The sequence below is a fragment of the Dendrobium catenatum genome, unplaced genomic scaffold, assembly GCF_001605985.2.
Source record: "Dendrobium catenatum unplaced genomic scaffold, ASM160598v2 fragScaff_scaffold_621, whole genome shotgun sequence".
NCBI classification, from domain to species: domain Eukaryota; kingdom Viridiplantae; phylum Streptophyta; class Magnoliopsida; order Asparagales; family Orchidaceae; genus Dendrobium; species Dendrobium catenatum.
The window spans coordinates 19,212,087-19,223,821 of record NW_021319083.1 but is presented as its reverse complement, the minus strand read 5'-3'; the positions used below and the strand labels follow the sequence as shown (position 1 = coordinate 19,223,821).

Below are 11,735 nucleotides of genomic sequence, written 5' to 3'. Positions count from 1 at the left end.
TATATATATATATATATATATATATATATATATATATATATATATATATAGAGAGAGAGAGGTTAGTTTAAGTAATATATAAATCATTTAACACTAACTTTTTATAAAGATGATTATAAAAAATTTATTTATAAAATTAACATTTTTTAGTTGTTATTAAAATCAACTTCCTGACACAAAATTTGTGAAATTATTCGTAGCCACATGAAAATATGGTTGCTGATTTCAGAAGGTTTTATAAATTTGATTATAAAATAGATAGGAAGAAAGTAACTTTTTAAAAGTAATTGTAGTAAGTAATTTTCTAGTATAAAAATTTATTAAAATCAAATACAGCTGAAAACCTTACAGCTCAATTTTACTTACGATGAAAGCCCAGGTTTTTTTTATGACGTTGAGGAGGGCTTCGTAAAACGGCCGCCGCCCGATGGAGTAGCCAACCAGCGATAGTGACCATTCGGGAGCTCCAGCGACATATTCTTCGCTGGTGAATTGAGCTGTAAGGTTTTCAGCGGGACAAAGGCCAGGGAGTGGGAGAAAGTCGTGGAGATTTGAGGCTATGTTTGGGACTGCTTCTTAAAACAATTTTACTTACAGATTTTTAGTAAAAAAATAGTGACCAAATACAAATTATACTTACGAATTATGATCTAAAATAAATAATAAAAAGCTACTCCAAATGAAATTTATATAAGCATAAATTTAATATGTATATGAGATTTGATTATTATTTTGATAAAAAAAATTAAATTTTTTATCAATTAAGTTACTTAATACTCTTTAGTTATCCTTTCTTTTAGGATGATAATGTGAAGCATATACATTAAACTGATTAAAGTTGAATGAGAGTTATTGGTCATCATAGTTGTGGAGTCATCACACTAGCCAAACTCATGAGATGGAGGGCTAAAGATGAGGTTTTGAATCTTAATTTTTTTTAATTAAAATAATTTCAGGAGGAAATTGGATTAGTATGTTTTATTTAAAAAAATTAAATCATAAAATATATGCTTGATTAATTAGTTGGTCTAAATTTATAAAAAATTAAAATATTTATAATTATTTGAAAGATAGAGTATTCAATTTTAAAGTTGTATATCTCCAAAAATTTCATTTAGTTAAACAAAAAGTTTGATGCAAATTATAGATCTCAAAGCACCCAATTTTAACAATTGATTATAAGGTCATATAAACATCATTTTCCATGTAGTTAAGATAATGTGGTTCAATAAGATAAATCAAATGAAGTTAAAATCGGTTTATTCCAAATCTAAGGCTATGTTTGGGACTGCTTCTTAAAACAATTTTTTAGTATAAAAATTTTATTTTTTTTACTAAAAATCTGCTTGAAGAAGCAATAAAAAAGCTGTTCCAAATGAAGCCTAGATGAACCAAAGAAGTGATTGGAAATTTCTTGAGGCTAATTGAAGGGTTAAATATACTTGAAATTTTGTGTACTATTGCTCAAAAAGACTATTTCTATAAGATGGATACACTTAGATGGTTAAAAAAATATAAAATGATAATGGATCAATTTAATTATTAGATGTGGTGCTCTTGTTTTTGATAAAAATGACTAGGAAACTCCTCCAAAATTTATAAATAAGCCCTATTTCCGCACATTCAAAAAATTCTAAAGAGAGAATTCTCAAACTATGAGAGTGCTCGAGTGATGCTCTACATTTGGAACTCTAACCACTGATCTTTGAGATTTGGCTCTTTGTCTTTCCTAGTCTCCTAATCTTCCCTGCAGGTTTTAGGCATCAATGTCAACCTACACTAATGACTTCTATTAACCATATGTTATCTCCCATCCCCTAACCACTATCATATCATTGATTATCGATGCCTTACATTGCTCATTCTCTGACATTGATGCATGTCATCACCATCAATTGACATTAGTGTCGGTTACCACCCAACATTGATCATTAAACCCACCACACTTCAATGTTCTCTGCCATCATCGTAGGACATAACATCTACAATTCAACACTTACAATTTTCTCTTTTTTATTAATCATTATAACATTCAACCAATGTATTGGACCTATTTTTAAGATGGGTTATTCCCTATAATATTTTCTTTATGCGATTTTAATATCAAAAATCTTATGTCTCTTTGATATTGATAGTTATTCACATATGTGTGTCCGAGTAGGAATTTCATACAAACCTATATGATAAACTCTTTAGCCTTATTATCCTTAATTTTTAACGCACAATAATTTGGTACCAACTATTGAAAATAATTCGACATAAATGGGTTCATTGAACACATGTCTAATGGATAAACATGTCACAACGAAGCCTCCGACTCCAACTCTCACCACTTCAAAAACCAACTATTTAATTTTAAACATTAGGTCTGTATTCCTATCCTTTATGATAGAAGTGCCAGAGAAAGCACGTCTAGCTTGTTCTTAAAGGACCTGTCCATAGGATGAAGCAATCTCAAAATAAGATTCTCCAGTTCCTCTTCTTCTTCCCTTTCCCTTTTCTTCTTCTTCCATTTCCTTCTCAGGTGAGCCAGCATAAGGGAGTGAGTGGAGAGCCGAGTGGAATATATATATATATATAAATGTATTTTAATGCATAACACCGCAACGCTACATGTTGAATTCAAAATTACTATAAAACATCATTTAATGCCACAACAATGATTTCTGGTGTAGCCTCGCTCTTAGGAGCAATTATTACGTCCGATCACCAAATGTGTTTAGAGACCAATAACCACTTGCCACATTACCTAAAACTCGGTATTGCTCGGTATATATTCGGATATGTTCGGATTTCAGCGGACATAATAATTGCTCCGCCCTTAGGCACAGTGTTGTAGGCTTTTAGCATTAATAAGCTTAATGTTCCAATGCTCAATTCAAATAGAAATTTATATTTTTTTATTATTTTTTTTTTATTTTCAAAAATATCAAGTTGTTACTCATGCACCCAAAATATTTAAATATATGCATAAGTGTTTAATTACATAAATATTTTTCATTAAGACCGCATGGAGTTCATGGGATTTGGCTAATGCTCTGCCGTACACGAGGAGGAACCGTGGCGAACACGACACGTGTCGTCGAAGTAAACATTCGGCGTCACAACTCACACCCACCCGCTGCACAGCAAGACATGGGAGGAAAGCCGGGCCCACGGCCGGACACAGCCGACCTCCTCAGTCCAGCAATGCCAATTCTTTACTATTTACGTTAGGCCCCACTACCTTGTCTTGCAACTTCGTCATATATTTTATTAATAACCCAATGGATATGCAACAACTTTTCAATATATTTTGTTAATAACCTAATGTGATATGTATGACATGTATGTAAGAGGAGCTTCAAAATGATTAATCTTTTTATTTTCACATAATTAATGAAAAATTATTTTTATCGGATACGAATCTCGATGCATATTAGAATGAAAAACTTTCAAAATTAGATTGAAAATTAACGTAATTTTAATTTTAACAAATTTATATTCAAGCTGAGCGTCACGACGAGGAAAAATTATTATGTGCAGTGTCCGGACGTGTTCGGATGCCAATTAGGATGCACCACGTTATCTAATACACTGGGCCTTCGAATGCGTTCGAACTCGACACAGAATAATCTCTCCACGACGAGGTGATCCCAACAACAACAAAAAAAAGAGATTTAATCAGAGCCCAAATCAAAGACTTTAAGGGCAATTGAAAATTTCATGATATTAATTGGATGATCTCCAAATTAAGAATGCTTATAGTCAATTGAGTGACTCGACAACACAAATTCAACGAGCGCAAGTTTTTTAATAGCTGGTGAACCCACCGACCCTTCGAACGACAACTCTTATATAGTCACTAATCGTTTAATTAAACAAAAGCCTTCCATTGACTCCTAAGTTGATGCCTTCTATCGCATCTCATCTGCTTTCGATTGACACCTCATCTTATAACCAACACCCTCAACTTCCAGAGTCTTCTTCATACCATTAACTATTAAAAAATGAAGATATTCGCACATCACTCTTAGGCGATTATAATAACACTTTAGGATAATCAATAAAAATCATGATTCACTACTTTTTATGTGTATAACATAAGACTTTGTGAGGGTTACAACCATTAAGACTAAACTCATGTAAATAAGAGAACATTCCCATCTCCCTCTATTATCCATCATACCCAAACTCTTTGATTTCACTATAGATATAAGCTACAAATCTAAACAACAATATTTTTACGTTCACTTGTTATATTCCGTTTATACACATATCATTTATCTCTCTCTCTTCTAATAGCTACATAGTCCTCCGCTCAAGATTGCCCTATTGGTTTTCAATTTTTTTCTCCCAAACCAAGAAGTATCTTACATTGACGACTTGCCCTCCCCATTCTATCTTCAAGCTCAATCTCCCCTTTTGCAAGCCATCTGGTGCCAACTTAACAATGTACCTATTTCCATATTCATGTTTCTAATACTACTATCGAAATTATTCGGACCAGAAGATGATTTGGACTCGGAGTAATCCAACCATCAACTTCTCCACTCAATCACCATGATGGTGCTCACTATCCCACAAGATGTTATCATTATTGCATGCTCCTCCACCAACTTATTTATAATTATATTGACCGCACATTAAGGCTTCCTTTGGGACGGCTTTCTTTCTGCTTCTTTAAATTACTTTCCAGTAAAAATAAATAACTTTTTTGTACTAAAAAGCTGCTTTAAGAAGCAGTAAAAAAGCCGTCTCAAACAAAGCTTAAATTGTTAAGAAATAGGTCAAAGTATCTTTTTCATTTGACACCATTATTTAACCCTTCAACCATTCTATATGTAAGTTCATCATCAGTACAAATAATGTTAATTAAATATGTGATCTAACATAATAAAGTAGGGAGACTAAAGCATAGTGGTTAATGCGATCTAAACACAACAAAAAAGTTGGTGCTGCACACCACCTAATCATTTTTATTTTTGATATATAAATTATTAATGATATTTATATTTCATTTTATGGATATAATTTATTAAACACTTTAGTAAAATGAAATATGTTTAAATATATTTTAAATGTTATCTCATTAATTTTTTTATAGATGAACAACTATGATGTGATAGTAAACATCAATATAATATAAAATGATTGGAAATCATATAAAATTAGAAAGATAATGATTCTTCTTCTTAGATGAGAATAAAATTTAATCTATAAAATCTCAATTAGTGTGTATACATATGAATTAGTTAATATAAACTCATTAGAATTGATAATAATCGACTCCTTACAATTGTGAGAGAGACGATAGAGGGAGTTGAACCAAAATAAAAAGTGAGACAAAGAGGTCAAGAAAGATAGGTAGCAATTAGGATAAGAATAATGAGCAAGTGATAGCTAGAATGATCAAGAGTTGTAAGCCACATAGAGAGAGAGAGAGAGAGAGAGAGAGAGAGAGAGAGAGAGAGAGAGAGAGAGAAAGAGGAGCAAGTAAGGGCAATCGAGATAGGGGAGGACAACGACAATCATATAAACCAGAAAAGCTGATGATAATAGGTAGTTAGCTTATAAAATTTGTCATTAATCTTAGTACATACATTATAAATAAAGTAAAATTGTTCGATCATCAAACTTCAGAAGAAGTTTTTTATTATGTCCTTTTAGTAAATAATAAAAAAAAGTGTTTCCCACAAGATCCAAAAGTTTAGCCCTATGCACTTTCTCTCAAATTACTCCTACTAAAACCTCTGCATCCATCGGAGAAACCCCTTATGACTAATGATCCTACTGGAGGGAGCTTAAAAATACAAGGGACGTCAGTTATTTCAAGTGTGAAAAAAAAGGTCATATGCATAATCAATATAAAGCTAAAATTCTATTCCTAGCAGAATTAATAACCCTAATGATGATGATCCTGAATATATTTCTTATGATGCCCTTACTTTTGTTTGATGAAGAACTTGAACTTATAGATGATCCTTAGCTTAGTGCTAAGAAGGAGACTAAAGATTATAGAAGAAAAAAATATATATCTAGCTTGTATATAATTTGTAATAATAAAATATGTATGTTAGTCAAAGATGGGGGAAATGATATGGATGTTATTTAGATACACCTATTAGCTAAAGCCAATCAAAAAATGAATCCCACCTCGAGCCCTTTCAGGTTAGCTAGGTGAATTATACACATGTTCACGTACGTAATAAACATGTTGTCCCTGTTAAAATGAACAATTATAAAGATAAAATTTAGTACAACATTCTACTTTCAAACGTTGCTCATATTCTCTTAAAAAGACACTAACTATATGACATTAGTGTCATTCATTATGGTATGAAGAACACTAATGAATTCAAACATAACATAACTGAAAAAGGTTAGTGATGTTGTTGCCTATTTTATGATTAAAAATTTAATATATTTTTCAATTCCTTATACCATTCCACGATTTAGCTAACCAACAAAATAATTATTTCTGAGTTGCGTAAGACAAACGAAAACAAAACGAAAAAATTCTACCCCTTCTTCAAAATTCCGTTTTCTTCTTCCTGCTTCTTTTTTTCCCCGTTTTCTTGTACGCTAGTCTCGCAAACCCAATCAATTACCAAAAATAATCAAATTAACAAATCTTAAAAGATAAATATTTTGAACACATGCATATAGAGATATACATAGAAAACTAGTTGGCCTCCATCAAAACATGATTGGTTTCAAGTGAAGAATAATATAGTATTATGTGATATAAATGCCTATAAAGAGTCAATCAACCCAACCTATTGTGATGAGCCAATCCCTTTCATTTCCAAACAAAGTTGCTTTCAAAGCATTTTTATATTGATTTAGCTGAGCTGATTCTCTTACACAAATATATAAATTCTAAGCTGGGCCTTAGATACAAATAGAAATTTACCTAATTCATAGATTTGTAGCTTTGAAAGTCCTTCAAAAAGCTACCAAAACGCGGTTTCCTATCACTTTCTTATTAAACTATTCAAATTTTTATTCATCCTTATCTCTATTACATCATCAGGACTTATCTAAATTCAGAAATAAGCTTAGAATAACAAATAAATTTGTCATTGAAGAGACCTTTCCAATTCTTAACAAAGCAATCCGCCGTTGCTTAGTTTGATTGATGGGCGAGTACGGTTGAGAACCCTCCAACCCATGCTCAATTCCTCTTGAACTGTAACGCCTCTTAAGTGGGACTCAATCAAGTGCGAGCCAAGAAGTTTCTAAGATGAGTGTCTTTTCTAGAACAACCGAGAATTAATCACGGCACCGATCGCCCTTTCAAAAGTGATAGCAGATAGATTCCATTCCAATAATAATAATGGTGGTCAAAAGGTCAGATCTTTGAATGGAGTTTTAAATGGTGATAATTCAAATCACATGTCTTAATTTATGGGCCAAAGCTGATAGGATAACTGTAGCTGAAAAAGAGAAATTCATAGATGTCCACATTGGTCCAAGTCTATGAAGAATTAGAGGATTTTTTTTTTTAAATTATCAATTATTTTTATATGAAAATTACAATAATCCTTACTACGCAATGTGCAACACTGAACCGCGGCACAACCATGATAAATTTTGATATGTGGCTTGAAAGTTTGCAGTCGAAGAAAATGGAAAAAAACTTTAAGGCCATTAATCTATGGCAGACTACATTCAATAAGCATGGAAAGTGGGTGGGTGTGGGTGGGCAAAGCCCGCCAACGCAAAGCGTGGGTACCCAATGGGTACCCAACTAAGACCCCATGTAGGGCTCTGATAATTGTTATGCTTTCATTTTATCTAATATAAATTCAAGCCTTTTTGAAAATATGAATTATAATTTCAAACTAAATGGGTTATAAGCTCATTTGCGTGCTTCAAGAGGATCAAGATGTTTGGGATGACTTTTTTACTGCTTTCTGTAAGGCTTCGTTTGGGACGGCTTTTTTAATGCTTCTTGAAGTAGCTTTCTAGTACAAAAATTTTAATTTTTATACTAAAAAGCTGCTTCAAGAAGTAAAAAAAAAGCTGTCCCAAACGAAGCCTAAATGGGTTAGAAGCTCATTTGCGTGCTTCAAGAGGAGATCAAGATGTTTGGGATGATTTTTTTACTGCTTTCTGAAGCAATTTTCTAATACAAATTTTTTAGTTTAAGAAATTTCTTTACTAAAAAACTACTTGAGAAAGCAATTAAAAAATCATCCCAAACAAAATCTTAATCTCAATAAAAAAGCTTCAATATTTATTTTTCTCCAATTCTTTATTTTCTAAAATATTATGGATAAGAGTTGTTCATGCTCATGTGTATGCTCAGTACAAATCTTCATGAAGATCACCAGGACTTTCTCTGCACCATGAGTTCTACTCAAATGGGTGAAAATCTATTCTTGAAGACAAAGACTTCGTCTGCGAATAGAAATTCTTAGATCTACTTTAAGATGAGTGCAATATAAATTATTTATGTATTATATTCATCTTAAGGGTGATCAAAATAGTAGCATGCAGCAATTTTTTTCAACATATATATGTCATGATGTTTATTTTGTTGCTCAAAAAAACTTAATGGGGGCACAAAGTGTAATAAGTTGAATTACAAAGGACATATAAGAGAAGAATATTGAAACATAAATAGAAGAGAGAGGTTGCTCATTGCTGAAAAAAGCACCATAAATTGAAGGATTTCTTTTTTACTTGTTTCCAAACTATTAGTTTTCAAATATTTACAATCTCAGTGCAGAGACCGGACGGATAGAACTGTTCGGATTTGCTGTGCTTTGACTATCCTTTTGCTTCGCTTTAGCAAATACTTAGCAAAAGGACAGTCAAAACGCAATAAATATCCTATAAATTAAATATTTGTTGTGCTTTTGTAAAAAGGCAGCAAATATGTATTCATCAATGCATATTTGCTGCTCTTTTGCTGAGTATTTACAAAAACTCAGCAAATCTTGACGGCTCTCGCCATCCGGTCTCCGCACAAAATAATTTCTCTAATCACACAGAATGAAAATTCTTCCAAGTGTCCAGTATTCAAACTTGGCAGTAGCTCCCAAAATGAAAAATATAAAGTGAAGTAAACGATACATAACTTACAAATTTTCTACAAGTTTGAAAAGATAGCTCATAGATAGGTACAAGGGCAAGATTTAATGCTAATTCTGCTCCAGAAAAGGATATAATCAGATGAAAAGAGACGACTTTGGATCACTTCATTCCAAGTCTCTATGCAAGCTTAATATGCTCAAAGTAAAAGAAAGATCTCCTGATTCCAAACTTTCAATGCATTTGAAATTTCAGGAAGCTCCAAGTAAAAGAACACTGAGTAGTAAGCAGTAACAATAGCTAAGCATTTAGGATTATACCATTTACCATGCTAAAACAATCTTTTTCCAACGCAGATTATGATTTCACAACAAACAAACCCAATGGAATAACTATTCGATTGTTTTCAAACAAAGGTTTTCTCAGTCTTAAATCAATGGTTGCTAACAAGCCATTATTTCTGCAAATGCACAGTACATTTGATGATTCTTTATTACGACTTGAATGCTTACAGCTGAAATTTACCGTCGCGGATGTTGAAACTTGACAGAGTTCATCCCAATAGGATAGCTTGTCCCAACACTTTTCGTATTGACTTTATGAATCCTCATTTTTCATTCATTCATTTTAAATGTTGATTGAAGTGTTAAACATATTAAATGAAATTCTTTCTTAACTTCTTTCATGATAGCTTAGATTAACCCCTTTTCTTGCTTCTAATCCTTTGACATTAATTTTATCTAGATATCTAATTAGTGCATTTTCTACCCTTCGTGTTAGCCATAAAAAATCTTTTTATTATCTTTACAATCTAACACCGAATCATATAAATCATATAAAATTTATCTTTAAATCTCCTTAACATCCTCTGATCACAAATTTCCATGAGGCACTTCTACACTTTAATCACTCAATCTTTAAATTTATGAATTCTCATATTTATGGCAATTTCATTGAATAATAGATACAAAATGCTTTAAATTTATCACATCTAAATATCACTATCTTCTAATAAAATCAAATAATAAGTTTTTATACTATACGAAGTAAAAATCTATATTATACACCTAATATTTAATAACTATCATTTTGTTCCATGATCATGAAGAGGGGAATGCAATTGTTCATTGATGATGATAAGGGGAATGAAATGGAATGGCCCTTAAATGATTAAGAACTTCAAGGAATGGGTGCATAATTCAATGGAGAAGAGATGAGAAGAAGGAATAACCACCATAGAGGAGGAGAGAGAATGAGCGCACGGTGATGAGAAAAAAAGAAGAGGAGAATGAGAAGTCAAACAACTATGTTTTTCATTCGAAAATCTTCAATTTCTCCCTACGCTTCTAAAACACCCTTTATATAGAGAAGGTTCTTACATCAAGATTATAACATGATATGAGATTATAAGGAAAAAGTCTGACATAAAAATGAAGTAAATGACACAAACATAAAAGACTCATGACTCTAAACAAAAGACATGACAAGTTATAAATATAGACTCCACATACACTAAAGTTACAACAACAACAACAACAACAACATCAAGCCTTTATCCCACTACGTGGGGTCGGCTACATACACTAAAGTTAGCCCATCAATAATTTGCATCACATAAGCTCTCGAAATTTGACCCAATTAAATAGAAAAAGTTCATAATCAAAATAAAACTTTCTAACTACCATTGCTCATTTTTCAACTATCACTCTAAAGCAAACATCAACTATATAGAACTATTACTAAGATAGAAAGCCATGGAAATCACTATCAATTTACACACAGTTCAAGTGATCTTCCTTTTTCTGGTATAGAGCTATGTAAAAACTTATTTTTTTGGTTGCATGTCAGGAATTAGTCTTCGATCAGTCAAGTTTCCCCATAGAATTTGCTATGTATTGTCAAGATAAAGAAAAAAAGATTACACGGAGACGCAGAACAACAAGATCTAAGAGACGTAGAGACCACGGCCAAACAGTAAGGAAAATCAATGAAAGCTATAGAAGCTAAAAATATTTGTTTGGGCTGCGTTTACCTTAGCCTTAATGGTATTTTCTGAATCTTGATAGATTTTCAACAACATTTCACCGCTCGGGCATCATCACCCCCTTCTCTTGGAGTATAGCCGAAGCATCACAACGCGAAAAAAAATGTTTAAAGATCACACTTGTATAAAACTCGCACAACAAATAAAAAAATTATCATATATGAAAGCATATCTTACAAAAAAGATTGCCTCCCAAAAGATAAGGTGCCAAAAACTTAAAATATATATATATATATATATATATATATAAAGAAAATGTGGGATAAAATATCTCACTTGAAAGAAAAATACAAATAAACATCTATATATTCATCCTATCCAAATATTGCAGTTTCTCTCCTTATTACATTAAGGAAACTATTTGGACCTCACATGAATCATGACATGATCCCCTTCTAAAAACCATCGATATCATTTGAAAGTATAAAATACTTTTTATATGTTTGATTACTTAATTTATTTACTCCTTAATATACATATGTATGTCATATATATGTTGTGCAATGCTTAAAAAGAATCAGAAATGTGTGAATTCATAGAAAGGGATAGTAAATCTATTAGACTATGAATATAGCCATCGCCTGCTTTTAGAAAATTAAGTTTTTATCTATTAAAATGTAATAATATTTACTAAACCTGTTAATATTATTTTGAAGGCTAAAAAGATGCC

General features: G+C 31.8%; 1 long non-coding RNA gene across 1 annotated transcript; it reads right to left on the bottom strand.

Moving 5' to 3' along the window:
* Positions 1–8,985: 8,985 nt before the first annotated feature.
* LOC114579717 lies at positions 8,986–11,298 on the bottom strand. The gene is made up of 2 exons (XR_003700874.1): positions 11,054–11,298; positions 8,986–9,297 (listed from the first exon to the last, which is right to left on the bottom strand). It is a non-coding gene; the product is annotated as an uncharacterized LOC114579717 (long non-coding RNA).
* Between the last annotated feature and the right edge of the window lie 437 nt (positions 11,299–11,735).